This window comes from Gossypium arboreum, chromosome 6 (assembly GCF_025698485.1).
Source record: "Gossypium arboreum isolate Shixiya-1 chromosome 6, ASM2569848v2, whole genome shotgun sequence".
NCBI lineage: Eukaryota > Viridiplantae > Streptophyta > Magnoliopsida > Malvales > Malvaceae > Gossypium > Gossypium arboreum.
This window is the reverse complement of record NC_069075.1, coordinates 34,570,087-34,589,982: the sequence shown is the minus strand read 5'-3', so window position 1 is coordinate 34,589,982 and position 19,896 is coordinate 34,570,087. Positions and strand designations below refer to the sequence as shown.

The window sequence follows — 19,896 nt, the reverse complement described above, 5'->3', positions numbered from 1 at the left end:
TTATTGATGGAGGAAGTACTGAAAGTTGCTTGGCCACGTACTGGAGGCTTTGCCTCAACCTACTGATATCTGAGCAGCTATGCTACAGATGTGGAGTGTAGGGCTGGGAGGGTTGAGCTATTCCCCACATGGAGTGGAAGGCTGGTACGGGTGGAGTGTAGCAGTTGGTTATAGGCTGGGTTGGGCTTGCATACACGAATATGTCTGTTCTGTTCTGGAATGGGCCTACAGGCCATACTGTTATCTGAAAAGGGGCTAAGGCCCAGTTTATCGTATTCTGAAAAGGGCTTCAGCCTAGTATCCGCGGTTATCTGAATAGGGCTTAGGCCCAATGGGCTTGAGCTGGCTTGGGCTTTGGATGGGTTTTCCATATACACTGAGTTTTCCAACCTCACCCCCTTTCTCTTCCATCCTTGCAGGTGAGCCCTAGTTGGTGGACTTGGAGCTAGGCGGGATTCAGAGTGGCCACAAAGATTAAATTTCTAGTTTTAAATAAGTTTCAAGTAGCTTCCTTTTAAATTTCACATTTATTTATTTTTTGATTATTTCTATTTTGGTTAAAGTTGTAATGAGGCCGCTCTATTATTTTTATTTTGAGTTTTTAATTTACTTTAATCGTTTTCGACTTGAGATTCACATCACTCAAGTTGATTCCATGAAATTGGTTAACTCTGGGTTTATCAAAAATTACTTGTTTCAAACCGACACGACAATCAAACGTCTTCAAAACGAAACTTTTCAAGGTGCAACAAAAGTCACGTTTTTCTAAACCCTTAACAACCGATAATGGATAGGGCTCACACTAGTGAATCGGAACATTTCTCTTAAAACTTCATTAATGGTTTTTGCAAAGCTCACCCAAACTTTAGTAAACTAGATAACTTGGTTAGTGGTAGGTAATGTGACACACCGGATTCGGCCGTAACGTTTAGGCTGGGTTTTTGGTGTTACATTGAGTGGTATCAGAGCACGGTTGCAACAACTCAACTGTGGATCGGGTCTAAAAAGGTTTTCAAAACTTTAAGCCCAAAGAGGGTATTTTTGGAAAAATTTGCTTTTGAAGACAAATTTTCTGGTTAAAGGAGATAAATTTTCAAACTTGGTTTCTTTAAATCAAATGTTTGAGAAATGGATTTTAAAAAGGCCTAAATCTTTTGCATTTGTCTGAAATCTGATAAAGTGGCACACTGAATCCCTGGCACCAAGTTTGTAAGTATCTTTCTCCTCTATATATCTTGTCTTGTACTAAAAATATATCAGTAGATAGTCTTGAGCCTTAGATATAGTCTTGTAGATAAGGTAGTATTAAGGCTACAAAACTGAGACTGTAGGGTAAACTAAGCCCTAGAAAACTGAGACAGTAGCTAAACTGCAATGGCAGGAGAACAACTCTGAAACTTTATCTGTTCATAAGATATTCTGTAAGAAACAATTGAAATAGTAAACTAATGTCATAAAATTCGTAATCAGATAAATCGATATGAGTACGAGAACTGCTCAAGGAAGAGGCCGTGGTCGAGGCCAAGGTAGTACTCAAGCTGGATCTTCGTTTTCTGAACACATGCCAGCTAGTGAGGCACGACCACCACTGGTGGATGCTAATGGGCCGTATGATCGGGTCGCAGGAGACGACACTCTATCCCAAGCCATGTTGAGAGTTTTGGAAAGGGTGGCCAGAGCTAATGTCGAGCCCATGAATAGGGGGCCTATTTCTGAGCGACTCCGGGCCAACGGAGCGGAGGTTTTTAGCAGCGTATCTAGAGTAGCCCCAAATGTGGCTGAGTACTGGCTGGAAGCCACGGAATGAATTATGGATGACCTGGACTACTCAGTGGAGCAAAAGTTAAAAGGAGCCATGTCGTTACTGCGGGACAAGGCGTATCAGTGGTGGATCACTGTGAGAGAGGGTACCCTATCAGAGAGGGTAACATGGGAGTTGTTCAAGCAATCCTTCAAGGCGAAATATGTCAGAGCTAGCTATGTGGATGCACGAAGAAAGGAATTCCTGAACCTGACCCAGGGTAGTAAAACTGTTGCTGAATATGAGGTAGAGCTTCTACGATTGAGCCAGTATGCTAGTGGCATTGTCTCCACCAAATATGAGCGCAGTGTTCATTTTGAGGATGGCCTCAGGGATAAGTTAAGGGTGCTGATAGCTCCGTAGAGAGAGCGCGATTTTGCTACACTGGTAGAGAAGGCTAAGATAGCCAAAGAGGTGAAGCAAGCCGAATGAAAGAACCGCGATAGGGATCAAAACTGATTCAGGAGGGATGCTGGACCAGCTGGTGCTGTAAACCGAAATGTTAAAAGAGCTAGGATGGATGAACCAGTTCGAGTAGTTCCGGTGAACACAGTTAGACCATAAGCTTGTGGAGATTGTCGTAGAGTGCATCTAGGGGATTGCTGGAAGCGTACTGGTGCTTGTCTTCTTTGTGGGTCAAAGGAACATAGGATCAGGGATTGTCCTAGGAGGCCAGCCTAGACTCAAGTGGCTGAACAAGGGGCTGTGCAACCTGTGCAACCAGCGGGAGGTGGACCGCCACCGCCGAGAGGTCGTGGACAAGGTCGCGGTGGCAATGGCCGTGGATGTGGGGCACTGGCGGGGTCTTTGTTACGCTTGAGGCCGTCGGCCGACTTTGGTATATGTTGCTCATCGCCGCGAGAAGGGTGACGCACCTGATGTCATAACTGGTACGTTTTTTATCTCTGGCGTACCTTATACTGCTTTGATAGATGTGGGGTCAACTCATTCGTATGTTACATGTGACATTTCTAGGGCATTGGGTGTACACCTTGAGAAGACTGTGTGTGGGGTAACTGTGATAAGTCCTTTAGGTCACTCAGTTAAGGTAGAGAAACTCTTTAGGGAGGTGCCTTTAGAGACTCAAGGTAGGATCTTCTGTGGAGACTTGATGGAGTTACCGTTCGGAGAATTCGATTTGATCTTAGGGATGGACTGGTTGACCAAGCATAGGGCAACTCTGGATTGTGCAAGTAAGAGGATGGTGTTAAGGACTGTCGAGGATGAAGAGGTAATGATTATTAGAAAACGAAGAGATTACTTGTCCAATGTAGTATCGGCTTTGGGGGCTGAGAAACTGATGCGTAAGGGATGGGAGGCAAATTTGGCTTTTGTAAGCCAAGCTGAAACTGAGGATCTGACTGTGGAGACAGTCAAAACTGTTAGAGAATTCCGAGATGTTTTCCAGAAGAGCTTCTTGGATTACCTCCGAATCGAGAAGTTGAGTTTGGAATCGATTTGCTACCTGGAACAGCTCCAGTGTCCACCGCACCCTATAGGATGGCACCGAAAGAGTTAGTGGAACTGAAAGCTCAAATCTAAGAGTTGTTGGATAGAGGCTTCATTAGACCGAGTGTGTCTCCATGGGGAGCACCGGTCCTGTTTGTGAAGAAAAAGGACGGGACGATGCGTATGTGCATCGATTATCGCCAGTTGAACAAATTGACGATAAAGAACAAATACCCACTGCCTAGAATTGACGATCTATTTGACCAACTTAGAGGAGCTTCGGTATTTTCCAAGATTGACCTTCGATCTGGATACCATTAGCTGAGGGTAAAGGAAGTGGATATTCATAAGACAGCATTCAGAGCTCGATATGGTCATTACAAGTTTCTGGTTATGCCGTTTGGGTTGACGAATGCACCTGCAGCTTTCATGGATCTGATGAATCAAGTATTCTAACCTTACTTGGACCGATTCATGGTTGTTTTTATCGATATTCTGGTATATTCAGAAACTGAGGAGAAGCATGATGAGCATCTACGTATTGTGCTGCAAGTGCTGAAAGAGAAGCAACTTTATGCGAAGTTTAATAAGTGTGAATTCTGGTTGCGAGAAGTGACTTTTCTAGGTCATGTGGTTTCTACCGAAGGAATTAGAGTGGATCCTTAGAAAATTGAGGCAGTTTTGGAATGGAAACCACCGAAGTCAGTATCAGAAATTCAGAGTTTTCTGGGTTTGGTAGGCTATTACAGAAGGTTTGTAAAGGGATTTTCTCTGATTGCTTCACCATTGGCGAAACTATTAAGGAAAGGAGTAGCATTTGTCTGGACTGAAAAACAGCAAAAAGCTTTTGACCAGTTGAAAAAGGTATTGACTGAGACGCCAGTGTTGATTCAACCAGAGTCTAGGAAGGACTTCACTGTGTACAGCGATGCGTTGCATGTGGGGTTAGGATGCGATCGATGCAAGAGGGTAAGGTGGTCGCTATGCTTGCGACGACTTAAGCCTCATGAAGCTTAACTACCCTACGCACGATTTAGAGCTAGCAATGATGATCTTCACGTTGAAAATCTAGAGACATTACTTATATGGAGAAAAGTGTATTATATACACAGACCATAAGAGCCTAAAGTATCTGTTGACTCAGAAGGAGTTAAACCTTAGGCAATGAAGATGGATAGAGCTGCTTAAGTATTACGACTGTTTGATTGAGTACCACCCAGGTAAGGCTAATGTGGTGGCTGATGCTTTGAGTCGAAGGGTTGTTGCTGATTTGAGAGCCTTGTTTGAACGTTTGAGTCTGTTCGACGATGGTAGTCTGTTGGCAAAATTGCAAGTGAGCCCAACTTAGACTGAACAGATTAAAGAAAAACAGTTGAAGGATGATTCGTTAGTTCTTCGGTTTCAGCAAGTTAAGAATGGTGAGAATGAGGATTTTGGACTGAATACTGACGGAGTTCTGTGCTTTCGTGGAAGAGTTTGTATTTCAAAAGACCTTGAATTGAGGCGGTCAATTCTAAAAGAGGCTCACGGTGGACCTTGTGCTATGCATCTTGGAGGAAATAAGTTATATCGAGACCTACGAGAGGTGTACTGGTGGCCTGGACTAAAACGAGAGGTGACTGAATTGGTTGGGAAATGTCTGACGTGCCAGCAAGTTAAGGCCGAGCACCAATTGCCTTCTGGATTACTGCAACCGGTGAAAATTCCACTATGGAAGTGGGAGAGAGTAACTATGGACTTTGTGAGTGGGCTACCTTTGACACCCACCAAGAAAGATTCTGTAACATCCTGATTTTCGGGTTTTTCGCGATTCTTGATATTTTAAGTAAATTTCTAAAATTTGGTATGTGATTATAGAATTCATAATTTGGGTATGTAAATGGGCTTATGGAAGGCCCATGAGTTGGCCAAAATCCGGTAGAATTTTTAAATTTTGGACTTAGGAGTTAGGGGTTCTGGCTAGGTGCCCTTATAATAAGTTGTGGGTAAAACGTATCACAAAAAGAGCTTTGGTAAAGTGGCAAGGGTGACGCCACTAAGCTCCTAAAAAGGTGGCGTGTGGAGCATAGAGGAAGACCAGGTTCGATTCCTGTGTTGGCAAATAAGAGTATTTATTTTATGTGCGGGAAGGGTAAGTGTTGGAACCTAAGTGGATTCGTAAGAGGAGAGTTGGATCAAGTTAAATGCATAAATTAAGGAGGGATAAGGGAGAGATTTTAGGGATGTGATATGGAGATAGAGTTGGCGAATAAGGGAGATTGGAGAGGGATTTTCGGCAGAGGGTATTAGGTTGGTAATTTGGCATTAAGGTCTTAGTGGTGCCGATTTCTTCTTTGGTGTGTAGCCTTTTTCTCTTTTCTTTTCCAAATTAATCTACCTCTCTCTTATTCATTTTTCCTTCTTTTTCTTCTTTCAAAATAGCCCACTATTTCCTCCATACACCATTGTTTCTTTCCTTAATCTCTACTTCTACCAAATACCGCAAAAAGTCAAATCGGTGAAGATGGGGGATGCCGATTCTTTGTGACCAGCAACCTTTTCTTTTCTTTTCAATAGTTGGTGTTCGATTCCTTTACCTTTTAGGCATCCGAATTCAAGAGGAGAAAGACGTGGTAAGTGTTCAAACTCTAAACAATTCTTAGTGTAATCAGGCAAAAGTCAAACCCCAAATTTAGGGAGATGGCGAATGTGGGTATAGGCCTTATGGGGTCTTCTTTTAACATTTTTGGTTTATTTAGTGAAGGAGCAGCAAGGTGTAGTGTCGAATTGGAGTAGCTTGGATCACCGGAGTAGTTAGACCTAGTCATCAATAGCGACAAAGGTAAGGTGCCTAAGGCCATTATGGATGGTGGCCGAATGTGTAAGTGTTAATATTGGATAGCTCTTGATTTGGTTCAATTATTGCGAGCTGATCTATTTAACAAATGATTATAGGAGAAATCGTGTAGGAGATCTCGCCGAGGAATATCACAAATCGGTGTGTAACGAACCCTTTTCATAGCTTAAAGCGATAAAATGCCGAAAGTCGAAATGCCAAATTCGGCATTTCGAGGACGTGAGCAAGCTTAACGCTCACTAGTTAGTTAGAATCGATGAGATGATGATTGGGAACAATAGAAGCAGTAAGGACGTGATTTTGGCGTTCACGGTAAGTTGGGCCTCGAGGGTCAATTAGGGCCCAATAGGCTTTCGCCCATTTGGGTAAATTTGGTAGAAAATGGGAAATGTTAAATTGCATGATAAGACTATTAAATCCATTATGGGATATAGGCTAAATGGGCCTAGATGATGAGAATCCGCTAAGTAGGGCCCATTAGGGTTTTTGGCCCAATAACTCGTTTTGCTAAAATGGGCCGTAATCACTGCTTGCACCCATGAATTGTTTGTAATCGTTAATGAACATGGAAACCCTAATTTTGGTAAAATTACAAGATTACCGTTATAATATGAAAATGACCGTTTGCCCCTAGGTAAAATGACCATTATACCCCTAGGGTTTATATATGAACTTAATGCATGGGATTTTGATAAACATGATATGTATGATATGCACATGAGATGTTCATAAATGCATTGGGTTGGGAATTTATATGGATGGAGGAAGTGCAAAAGGGCTTATGCCCGCTTATTAAAGGGCTTATGCCCTGATTATCAAAAGGGCTTATGCCCCGCTTATTAAAGGGCTTATACCCTGATTATCGAAAGGGCTTATGCCCCGATTATTAAAGGGCTTATGCCCTGATTATTAAAAGGGCTTTTGCCCCGATTATTAAAAGAGGCTAGGCCTCGGTTATATGATAAAGCGACTATCTTTGCCGGTGGAGAGTTATGGCGGGGTGGGTCAAGTTAATCCCACATGGTGTGTTGGTTGGTACGGTGGAGAGTAGCGGATAGTGGGTTGAGTGGTCTCCCAAATGGGTTGCATTCTTTCATTTGACATTACATGTGATATAAAATGGGCCTATGGGCCACAATTTCTGATAGAAAGGCTTGCCCAAGAATATGAAACTTGAAAAGGCTTGCCCAGTGTTATGAGATATGAAATATGAAAAGGGCTATGGCCCAAGACATGCTTTGAGATTGGATTTGGGCTTAGACCCAACAGTCGCTATTGTTTTAGGCTCGAAGGGGCTTGTTGCACATGAGTTTCCAAACTCACCCTTTCCTTAACCTTGCGGTGAGCCTTGATGTGGATACTTGGGTAGGAGGGATTCAGAGGGCCACGGTGATTGTCTTTGGACTTTTAAATAAGCGTTGGTTTCCATTTAATTTCCTTTAATTATTATTTATTTTGGGTTGTAATAAGGCCATTCTAACTTTCCTTTTATTTCTTTTCGGGATTATTTTAATTTTAACAACTTTAAAATTGGTTGATAATTAATCAAATGGGCTAGACTTAGGACGTGTTTTCAAAACGATACTTGTTTTCAAAAAGTTCAACACCACGATTAATCGATTTATCAAAGTCGTTCACTTAAACAAATTTAAACTCGATATAACAAAGTATGGCTATGGTTGTGGGCATGTCAGGATTGGATCCAATCAAAGAGCTTGGTACTTAAGCGACCTTCATGGCTCACCTCCTCTGTCTCGGATACCTACCTGGTGCCCAGCTTCCATACACTTTGTTAAATCAACAAAATATATGGTTTTAAAACACTAAAATGAAACACGGATTTTTAACTCCAATATGGCACGTCAGATTTGGCCATAACGTCTAGGCCGGGTTTGGGGTGTTACAGATTCTGTGTGGGTAATTGTGTATAGGTTAACGAAATCTGCCCATTTCATACTTGTCCGTACTGATTACTCACTGCAAAAGTTGGCCAAGTTGTATGTGGCGGAGATAGTACGACTGCATGGGGTGCCAGTGTCAATTATTTCTGATCGAGACCCTAGGTTTACATCTTGAAAGTTGCAAGAGGCGTTGGGTACACGATTGGATTTCAGTACTGCTTTTCACCCTCAGACAGATGGACAGTCGAAAAGGGTTATTCAAGTTTTGGAGGATATGTTAAGAGGTTGTATCATCGATTTTCGTGGTAGTTGGGAGGACTACTTGCTATTGGCGGGGTTTGCATACAACAACAACTACCAAGCAAGTATTCAGATGGCTCCATATGAGGCACTTTATGGGTGAAGATGTCGTACGCCTACGTGTTGGACAGAGTTGGGTGAACAACAAGTGCTTGGACTGGAATTAGTGGCAGATACTGAAAGTAAGGTTAAGTTGATAAGAGATCGATTAAAGGAGGCATCTGATAGACAGAAGTAGTATGCAGATCTAAAGTGTAAAGAAATTGAGTTCTCTGTTGGGGATATGGTTTTCTTGAAGATTTCACCTTGGAAGAAGATCTTAAGGTTCGGCAAGAAAGGCAAACTGAGTCCGCAGTTTATAGGGCCTTATCGGGTTCTTAAACAGGAAAGGCCAGTAGCATATTAGTTAGAGTTACCACCAAAGTTGGACAGAATCCATGACATCTTTCATGTGTCCATGTTCAGACGATATCGATCGGATCCTTCACATGTTGTGCCAGTGGAGGAGATTGAAGTAAAGACTGATTTGACCTTTGAGGAGGAACCCGTGCAAATTTTAGATTGAGAGGTTAAAGATTTAAGAAGGAAGTCGGTTCTGTTGGTGAAAGTACTATGGCGTAATCATGGAAGGGAAGAGGCTACTTGGGAGTCAGAAGAGACTATGCGTCAACAATACCCTCAATTATTTGGATCAAGTAAATTTTGAGGCCTAAATTTTGTTTAATGGGGGTAGAGTTGTAACGCCCTGATTTTTGGGATTTTCTGGGTTTCTGTGATTTTTGGTAAATTTTGAAATTTTGGTGTTCTGAATATTGGAATTGTGTTTAAGTTTGTTAGTGGGCCTTTAGAAGGCCTAAGCCTAAGTTAAACACGTTAAAATATCAAGGTTGGATTTTAAGTGAATAGGAGACTTGGTTAAGTGGGCTTTAAAGAAGAACTTCGTAAATTACGACACAAATATGGCCTTGGTAAAGTGGCAAGGTGGCGCCACTAAGCTCCTAAAAAAATGGCATCTGGAAAGGAATTAAAGGTCTAGGGTTCAAGTTGCAAGATAGGCATATTGTTACTTTTTAATTTTAGGCATGTGCCGGGCATGTGATCACTTAAGTGAATTTCGACAAGGGCCTTAGGGAGGTTGGGCCGATTGTTTTAGTTGATATTAGGGTTAGGTTCTTTTCTTTTTCTATCTTGGAGAATTAGGGTTAGCCAGCTGAAAGCTTTCACTGTCATTCATCCTCTCTGAGTTCTCACAAAAGCCAAAAACACAAATTCCTTCTCCTTGGTGCCGATTTCTTCTTCCTCTCTTTTTCCTCAATTTTCTTTCTTCCTTTTTACTTTTTCTTCTAGCAGAAACCTTCTGATCACCTTACTCACCTCCTCTTTCAATCCCATCCTCCACAAAACCTCCATAGCCGATTGACATAAAAGCCGAAATCCCAAAAACTCACTTCTTGTACGAATTTCTCCAAGCCAAAATCATTCAGTTATTTTTGTTCTTTTTGATCAACTTTCATCTTCTCTAAACCCTAAGTATATGTCGGCAACATTACTTCAAAGTTATAGCCTCAAATCGTCATCTTCTTCATCACTTAAAAAGCCGAAATACCATAGATTTAGGGACTTATAGCCCAAACTTTAGATCTCCTGGATTGGATTTCTACTATCGTTTAGAGGATAGATCTGCATCAGATCTTCGTAGAAATCACAGGAGAATAAGTGGTAAGTGCTCATCACCTCAGATCTAGTCTTATTTTACTATTTAGAAGAGCTGAAGTCCCTAAAATCTAGGGAGGCTGTCGATTTGGGAATAGGGCTTTAAGGGTCTTTAACAGATGATTTATTTTGGTGATTAGTGTCTTCTAGAGGTTTGATCGAAGGCTTGGATCTTTGGAACAACTAGACTTAGATCTAGTCATCTGTTTTTGACAAAAAAGGTAAGATTCTAAAGCCTTTAGGGGCATGGTCCAAATATGGGTTGCTGAATATTGGGATTGGTTGTTAGGGGTTGCAATCTAGGAATTGTGGTAATCAATTGTAGGACATCGTAAGGGATCTCAGTAGCAGTCGTCGTGAAATAGGTGTGTATCAAACACCCTCTCATAGTTCAATTTGGCAAAAGCCGAAATGCCAAAATTTCGGCATTTCGTGGGCTTGTGTGTGTGCGACTGCTCACAAGACGTTTAGAAAGCATTAGATCTGAAATCGCAAGTGGTAAGTTAGTCATGTGTGAAGTTTCGTGCACTTCGGTAATTGGGCCACGATAGGCTAAAACTGGGCCTAATGGGCTTATGGGCCCATACGGGTAATAATAAAAATATTTATAATATAAAAAAATAGGCAATAAGTATGTTCTGTTAGACTGTAGAATAGAAACTGCTTAAACCGGTAAACTGGTCATAAAACTTGAATTAAATGGGCTTAAATTGCTAATGGACACTGTAGGGCCCATTAGGGGTTTTATGGCCCAATGGCTAAAATTATGAAATTGAGATCAATAAATTACTGCGATGACAAATGGGCTAGTAAGGACCATAACATTCATGAGAACCCTTAAAACTGATAAAATTACTGAAATACCTTTATAGGTGGAAAGTTTACAGTTTTACTCCAAGGAGCAAAATTACTGATATACCTCTAGGGTTAAGGTTGACCTAAATGCATGTTTGACTGTTACTATTTACTGCATGCCATGTTATTATTATCTGATGCAATGGACTGGGTTATTGATGGAGGAAGTACTGAAAGTGGCTTGACTACATACTGGAGGCTTTGCCTCAACCTACTGATATCTGAGCAGCTATGCTGCAACTGTGGAGTGTAGGGCTGGGTGGGTTGAGCTATTCCCCACATGGAGCGGAGGGCTGGTACGGGTGGAGTGTAGCGATTGGTTATAGGCTAGGTTGGGCTTGCATACACGAATATGTCTATTCTGGAATGGGCCTACGGGCCATACTGTTATCTGAAAAGGGGCTAAGGCCCAGTTTCTCGTATTCTAAAAAGGGCTACGGCCCAATACCCGCGGTTATCTGAATAGGGCTTAGGCCCAATGGACTTGAGCTGACTTGGGCTTTGGATGGGTTTTCTATATACACTGAGTTTTCCAAACTCACCCCCTTTCTCTTCCATCCTTGCAGGTAAGCCCTAGTTGGTGGACTTGGAACTAGGCGGGATTCAGAGTGGCCACGAAGATTAAATTTCTGGTTTTAAATAAGTTTCAAGTAGCTTCCTTTTAAATTTCGCATTTATTTTTTTTTTGATTATTTCTATTTTGGTTAAAGTTATAATGAGGCCACTCTATTATTTTTATTTTGGGTTTTTAAATTACTTTAATCGTTTTCGACTTGAGATTCACATCACTTAAATTGATTCCTTGAAATTGGTTAACTCTGGGTTTATCAAAAATTACTTGTTTCAAACTGACACGACAATGAAACGTCTTCAAAACGAAACTTTTCAAGGTGCAACAAAAGTCACGTTTTTCTAAACCCTTAACAACCGATAATAGATAGGACTGACACTAGTGAATCGGAACATTTCTCTTAAAACTTCATTAATAGTTTTTGCAAAGCTCACCCAAACTTTGGTAAACTAGGTAACTTGGTTAGTGGTAGGTAATGTGACACACCGGATTCGGTCGTAATGTCTAGGCCGGGTTTGTTGTGTTACAGGTGTCTTGTCTGCTGTTCTGTAAGCCCAAAAAGCATCATCCAATCTTTTGGACCAATCTCATCGATTCAGGCAAACTACCTTCTCAAGTATGCCTTTGGTCTCTTTGTTCACCAGTTCAGCTTGGCCCTTTATCTGTGGATGGTAAGCTGTAGCGACCTTATGTTTTAGTCCATGTTTATCTAATAACCATTTCAACCATTTGTTCACAAAATGGTACTCTTCATCGCTAATAATAGCTGTTGGGGTTCCAAACCTTGTGAACACGTGTTTCTGCAAAAACTTCATCACAACCCTATCATCATTTGTCGGATAAGCTTCAGCCTTGACCCATTTAGACCCATAGTCTACTGCTACTAATTTGTACTTGTGACCAAAAGACGGCAAAAGAGGACCAAAAAAGTCAATACTCCATACATTGAACAATTCTACCTCAATGATATTTCTTCGAGGCATTTCATTTCTGTTGGTGACATTTCCAACACTTTGACATCAATCACAACTCTTTACGTAAGCATATGCATCCTTGAACAGTGTTTGCCAAAAGAATCTAGCTTGCAATACTTTGGCCGCAGTACGAGTACCTCCAAAGTGTCCCCCACTTGGAGTTGAGTGACAATCGTATAGAATCTTTTGAACTTCATCTTCTGCCACGCATCTCCTGATCATTTCATCTGCGTACTTTTTAAACAAGTATGGTTCTTCCCAGAAATAGTACATCAGATCGTGAAGAAACTTTTTCCTTTGATGATGTGTCTTATCAATCGGCATCAAACCATATGCTAAATAGTTAGCAATATCAGCAAACCAAGGGGTATTATGGACATGATTTACCTTCAACATGTGTTCATCCAGAAACGTCTCTCGAATTGGTATAAGAGGAAAGTTCCCTTCTTACAGCTCCAATCTGGACAAGTGATCTACTACTTGATTTTCCACTCCCTTTCGATCTTGAATTTCTAAATCGAGCTCTTGAAGTAAAACTACCCATCAAATCAACCTCGGCTTAGCATCTTTCTTAGAAAGTAAGTACTTAATTGTCGAGTGGTCCGTATAGACAGTTACTTTGGTACCTACAGGGTAAGAACGAAACTTGTCAAAAGTAAACACAATAGCAAGTAACTCTTTTTTTGTTACAATATAATTCAGTTGAGCTCCTGTTAAAGTTCGACTTTCATAGTAGATGGGATGAAAAACTTTGTTCCTTCGCTGGCCCATGACAGCTTCTATCACAAAGTCACTTGTGTCATACATCAATTCGAATGGCAAATCCCAGTCTGGTGTGATGATTATGGGTGTCGTAACTAACCTACTCTTCAAATCGTTGAAAGCCTTTAAGTATTCCTTGTCAAACTTGAACGTCGAGTCCTTCTCCAATAATTTGCATAAGGGTTTAGCAATTTTGGAGAAGTCCTTGATAAATCTTCGATAGAAACTGGCGTGGCCCAAAAATCTCCTAACACCCTTTACAGATGTTAGAGGTGGGAGTTTGTCAATAACATCTACCTTTGCTTTATCAACCTCTATTCCATGTCTTGTTATCCAATTCCCTAGAACAATACCTTCTCGTACCATGAAATGACACTTTTCCCAGTTGAATACCAGGTTTGTTTCTTCACATCGCCTTAGTACCTTTGCTAGATTGGCTAAGAAATCATCATAAGTATCTCCAAATACTGAAAAATCATCCATAAAAACATTCAAATACTTCTCAACCATATCAGTAAAAATAGGCATCATACATCTTTGAAATGTAGTAGATGCATTACATAAACCAAATGGCATGCATCTAAATGCAAATGTACTATACGAGCAGGTGAATGTTGTCTTGTGTTGATCTTCTGGTGCTACTATAATCTGATTATACCCCGAGTATCCATTGAGAAAATAGTAGTAGTCTTGCCTCGCAAGTCTATCCAGCATCTGGTCCAAAAAATGCAAAGGAAAGTGACCTTTCCTAGTCAGCTTGTTCAGCTTCTAGTAGTCGATGCAAATTCTCCATCCCGTAACTATTCTAGTCAGCATCAACTCATTATTCTCATTTTCAAACACCGTGATACCTCCATTTTTTAGCATGCACTAGACCAGACTTACCCATGAATTGTCTGAAATGGGGTAAATTATACCCGTATCTAACCACTTGATGATTTCTTTTTTTACTACGTCCTTCATGATGGGGTTCAGCCTTCGTTGTCCATCAATCACCCCTTTTTCTTCCATCTTCAAAGATAATCCTGTGTATGCATACAGATTGACTAATTCCACGAATATTGGCTATAGTCTATCCAATAGCCTTCTTGAATTGTTTCAATACAAGGATGAGTTTCTCTTCTTGCTCACTAGTTAATTCTACTGAAACAATCATAGGAAAAGTAGAAGCGTTACCTAGATAAACATATTTCAAATGTGAAGGTAGTACTTTAAGTTCTAATTTAGGTGGCTCCTCAATTGACACTTTTGGTTTGGCATAATCCCTTTTCTCTAATTTCAAAGATTCAAAATGGGATTACAGACTAAGTCCCTTTTGATTAGCTTTTAACAACGCTAAGTATTCATCCTCCTCTTCATCATTCGAAGGATCTGATTTCAAAATTTGTTCTAATGGATCTTCAACATAGTTGAGCTCCTTCTTCACTATTAAATCTTCTAAACCGGACACTATAGAACAATCATCAATTATGTCAAGAAATCGCATAGAATTAAAAACGTTAAATGTTACCTGATCATCCTGAACATGCATAGTAAGCTCGCCCTTATACAAATCAATAAGGGTCCTTCTGGTTGCTAAGAACGGTCTTCCTAAGATAATTGGCACTTCTTTGTCTACTTCAAAGTCTAGGATAACAAAATCAGCAGGGAAGATAAATTTATCTACAAGTACCAATACATCCTCGATTTTTCCTTCTAGATGTGCTAAAGATCGATCTGCTAATTGAAGTGTAACCGTAGTTGCTCTAACTTTACTTATCCCCAACTTACTAAATATTAACATAGGCATCAAGTTAATACTCGCACCTAAGTCACATAATGCCTTACCACAATTTGTTGCTCCATTGTTGCAAGGTATGGTAAAACATCCAGGATCCTTCAACTTTGGGGGTAATTTGTCATGAAGATATGCTCTGTATTCCTTCGTCAGACCTACTGTCTCAAATTCTCCAAGACTTCATTTTTGGACAGGATATCCTTCATGAATTTGACGTAGTTTGACATTTGCTCAAGTTCTTCAACTAACGGGATGTTGATATGAAGTTGCTTGAGTACGTCTAGCAACTTCATGAATTGAATCTCCTACTTCTGATTTTGAAGTCTTTAAGGTTAGGGTAATGGTGGTTTCTTTACTGGAACTAGTTGATTCGTCTTCTGCGGTAATTCTGCATCTAACGAAGTTGTTAGTTGATCAGAATTAGCTGGTTCTGAAATTACCTTGTCGAGTTTTACAGATTCTGGTTCTTGTGAAACTAGAATTTCAACACTCGGTTGAACTTCCTTTGAATCTTGAGCGTCAGCTTGCTCTTTTTCAACTTCGATGGTGTTGGGCTCTACTGTCTTTCCACTCCTCAATGTCAATGGCTTGTAATGCTCCTTCCTAGGATTCCTTGGATTCTCCGTATCGCTAGGTAAAGGACCTGGTGGTCGATTCCTGAGTTCAGTTGCAAGTTGGCCCATTTGGTTTTCCAAGTTTTTCAATGTAGCCGCTTGGCTTTGGATTAAGGCATCATTCTTGGCCATGTATGCCTTCAACAGATTTTCTAAGCTATTGGATGGTTCAGCTTGGGTTGGTTTCTAAACTTGTTGGGGAAAACTAGGCGGCTGGGTTGGTCTAGGTTGGGCATAAGTGTTACTGGTTCCAACCCCTTGGTTACTCCAGGAAAAATTGGGGTGATTTTGCCACAATGGGTTATAAAAATTGGATTGCAGTTCTTTCCTTTCTAAATTTTGTTTCTAGTTACCTATGTAGTACATGTATTTTGGGTTTGATGGACATTCTTCAAACAAATGTCCTTCCCCACAGTAAACACAGACAATACTTTCAAATTGGGTTGGTGGCTGTGTTGCAAAACTATTAGACCCATTAGTTGTAAGGTTTTTTAGCATTGAGGATATTGATGATATCTGAGATGCGAGTGAAGTATGAGCGTGTAACGCCCCCACGCCCGAGACCATCGCCGGAGTCGAGCTTGAGGGGTTACCGAACATAATTTATCAAATTAAGAATTTCAAATCATTTGTTTCTACATTCATAGCTTTCTAGCTACCCGCGTCACAGTTACAAGAAAAATCATATCTCGAGTTACGAAACTCGAAATCAAGATCCGTAACTTTTCCCTGAATATAGACTCATATATATATTTATTAATTTTTTTATATAATTTTTGGTTTGGCCAATTAGTACAGTTTATTAATTAAACTCTCCCCTGTTTCAGGGTTCAATTGCTCTGACCTCTGTGTATTACGATTAAGATATCTCTCTATAAAGAATTTCAATAACTATGAGGTTTGTTTATCTTAAAACTAGACTCAATAAGGAATCTTTAAATATAAATAAAAACTTATAATTATTTTTGTAAAATTTATTATGAATTTTTAAAGTCAAAACAGGGGATCCAGAAATCACTCTGGCCCTATTTCACAAAAGTTTAAATATCTCATAAAATATAATTTATATGCCTTTTTTGTTCAATCCAAATGAACATAGACTCATTAAGCTTCAATTTCATAATTTACTCATCATTTATTTCCATTTATACTATTTTTAGTGATTTTTCAAATTCATGTCATTGCTGCAGCAATATTCTGTTTTAAGGCAAGTTTCATCTTTCCATGAATTTTTATGAACTAGATAACCTATTAAACTTCCATAATATCAAACATGATCTAAATTAGCCATCACCTTGACTTATCAATATCAAACATTTTCTCAACCAAACATGGCCATATCATAAAATTATTTACACAAAATAGGTATATTGCTATACATGCCATACTTAAGTTTTACAAGCCATTTACCCGGATGAAAGTCCTTTGGATAGTGTGATCGAACCTTGACCCGTCCGATTCCCCAGTGGCTTGTTCAAAACTACAATAAATAAAGAGGAGGAGTAAGCATAAATGCTTAGTAAGTTCATATGTAAATAACAAGTAACATAACAATACAAATATACCAAACAACTTTAGCATGGTATCACCAAAACATATATCACATTTCTAAACATCATTCATCATCTTACCACCTTATCGTTGTTGTATCTATTTTCAACCTGAGGGTTAAGAACATACCTGTCCAAAGTGTCCATTTCACAACATTTACCAAAACGTCGCTTGCATCTTAAGTGTTCTTCCATTTCACTAGAAATTTCACCCGTCGAACACATCGGAATACAACTCGGATACACGGATAATTTGCACATAAGTGCCTCATATGAAATCAAGAAATCATGTAACCCTCCCCTAAGTGAACTCGGACTCAACTCAATGAGCTCAGGCGTTCGCATCCATAAGTGAACTGTGACTCAACTCAACGAGTTCGGATGCCTAGTTACATTTCACGAACTCGGACTCAACTCAACGAGTTCGGACATTCGCATCCATAAGTGAACTCGGACTAAACTCAACGAGTTCGGATGCTCAACCATCCTAGTGACATGTCACTTGTATCCTAATCTATTCCTAAGGTTCAAACGGGATTTTCCTTGAACACATATCCTTGCCATCTTTAGTAAAATACCAAAACCAATACTCGGTAGTACTTTATATTTAACAATTAATACACATAATTTGCATTTTATTGAAAATAACCACAAAGCATATATTTCATAATAAAATCAGCATATCATATAATTAACATCAATAACTTAAAATAACAATTATGCTACATTATTTACACATGAACTTACCTTGGTACCAAAATATAAAGATTTTGCAATTTAGTCCACAATCTTTTCTTTTCCTCGATCGCGACTTGAATCTCGTTTCTCTTGATCTATAATGCCAAATTAATCTTATTTAATACATACATTCATCAAAACAGCATTTAATACGAACTTCGGAAAAATTACACTTTTTCCCCTAAACTTTTGCATAATTACACTTTTGCCCCTAGGCTCGGGAACTAAACTTTATTCCTTATTCTTATGTTTTATAACATGCTGATCATTTTTCCCTTCTATGGCAACATCAAATTCTTACTCTAATATATACTTGTGACTATTAGGTATTTTTGCCGATTAAGCCCCTTTACTCGTTTTCACTCAAAACCGAGTAGCACAAGTTGTCTAACATAATTTAAAACCACATATTCTATCATAAAACATCAAAATACACAAATTTCACCTATGGGTATTTTTCCAAATATAAACCCTAGGTTGAATTATTACTAACATAAGCTTAATCGAGCTACCGGGATTCCAAAAACGTAAAGAACATTAAAAACAGGGCTTGGAATCACTTACTATGGAGCTTGGAAGCTTGAAACAAACCTTAGCTATGGAGAACCCTTGAAATTTCGGCCTAATGAAGAAGACGGACAAAAAATTGACTTTTAATTTTGTTTTTAATTCATTTTAATAACTAAATGACCAAAATGCCCTTACTACTAAACTTTCCAAAAATTCCATCCATGTCCAATTTTTTTCCATAGACTTAGAAATTGGTCAAATTTTTATTCAAGACCTCCTAATTAATATTTCAATGCAATTTCATACTAAAAACTTCTAGAATGCAAATTTTGCAACTTATTCGATTTAGTCCATACTTTCAATTTAAGCACTTTAGGCATAGAATTTCATCACGAAATTTTCACACAATCATACAATCATATCATATTCATCAAAATAATTATAAAATAATTATTTCTATCTCGAATTTGTGGTCACGAAACCACTATTCCGATTAAGCCCTAATTCAGGATATTACAGAGCATCTACTTCATGTATTCCAGCAACTCGTCTTTCTGACGCTGCTCGATTGGTTGGCCATTGATAATTGTTGTTGGAAATCCTCTCAATGATTTCATAAGCCTCGTTATAAGACTTAGAAAGAAGAGCACCATTAGTAGAAGCATCCACTACCATCCTTATGTGAGCATTGATACCATTAGAAAATGTCTCAAGTTAGATGTAATATGGGATTCCATGATGAGGGCACTTTCATAATAACTCATTGTATCTTTTCCATGCCTTATACAAGGACTCATCATCCATTTGTTGGAAGGTAGTGATCTCGTTCCGCAACTTACATTCTTGCTAGACGGGAAATACTTCATAAGGAATCTTTCTACTAACTTTTTCCATGTGGAAATTGAGTTCAGTGGTAATGAGTTCAACCAGGCTCGAGCTCTGTCCCTCAGTGAATATGGGAACAGCTTCAATCGTAATGCACCTTCGGGTACTCCAGGTAATTTAAAATAATCGCTCACCTCCATAGATAGCCTTAAGTGTAGGTGAGGATCTTCAGTAGGCATTCCATTGAATTGGCGCACTGTCTGAAGCATCTGGAACATGACTGGCTTCAGCTCGAATTATTGTGCCTCAATTTCGGGTCTCCTAATGCCCGAATTAAGATCATTAAATACTAGCACGACATACTGTCGTAAAGCTCTATCCCTATCATCAACAATAAGGATAGGATTTTGAGCAGGGTTTGCTCTATTTCCTTGGATCAGATTTTCGAAGTTCATATCTTCTGTCCTTCTCTGGTTTGCTTGTGTTCTTCACTGTCTAGAAGTTTGTTCAAGCTCAGGGTCTACAGGGAGTAGGTCAATAATTCGGTCAATACTCATAAACACCTAAACTAATCACAGAAAAAAGTCTAATTAAATTAAAAATTAAACAAGAAAAATAAACCAAAATGTAAAACTAACAAATTCACAAATAATGACTTTTTAAAACAGTCACCGGCAACGGCACGAAAAACTTGGAACGACGGCAACGTGCATGTAACAC

At 39.5% G+C, this 19,896-nt stretch overlaps 1 non-coding gene across 1 annotated transcript; it reads left to right on the top strand.

Annotated features, from left to right (window-relative positions):
• Nucleotides 1-19,081: 19,081 nt before the first annotated feature.
• Nucleotides 19,082-19,187, top strand: LOC128295044 (small nucleolar RNA R71). Its single transcript, XR_008285351.1, has one exon. It is a non-coding gene; the product is annotated as a small nucleolar RNA R71 (small nucleolar RNA).
• Nucleotides 19,188-19,896: the final 709 nt, after the last annotated feature.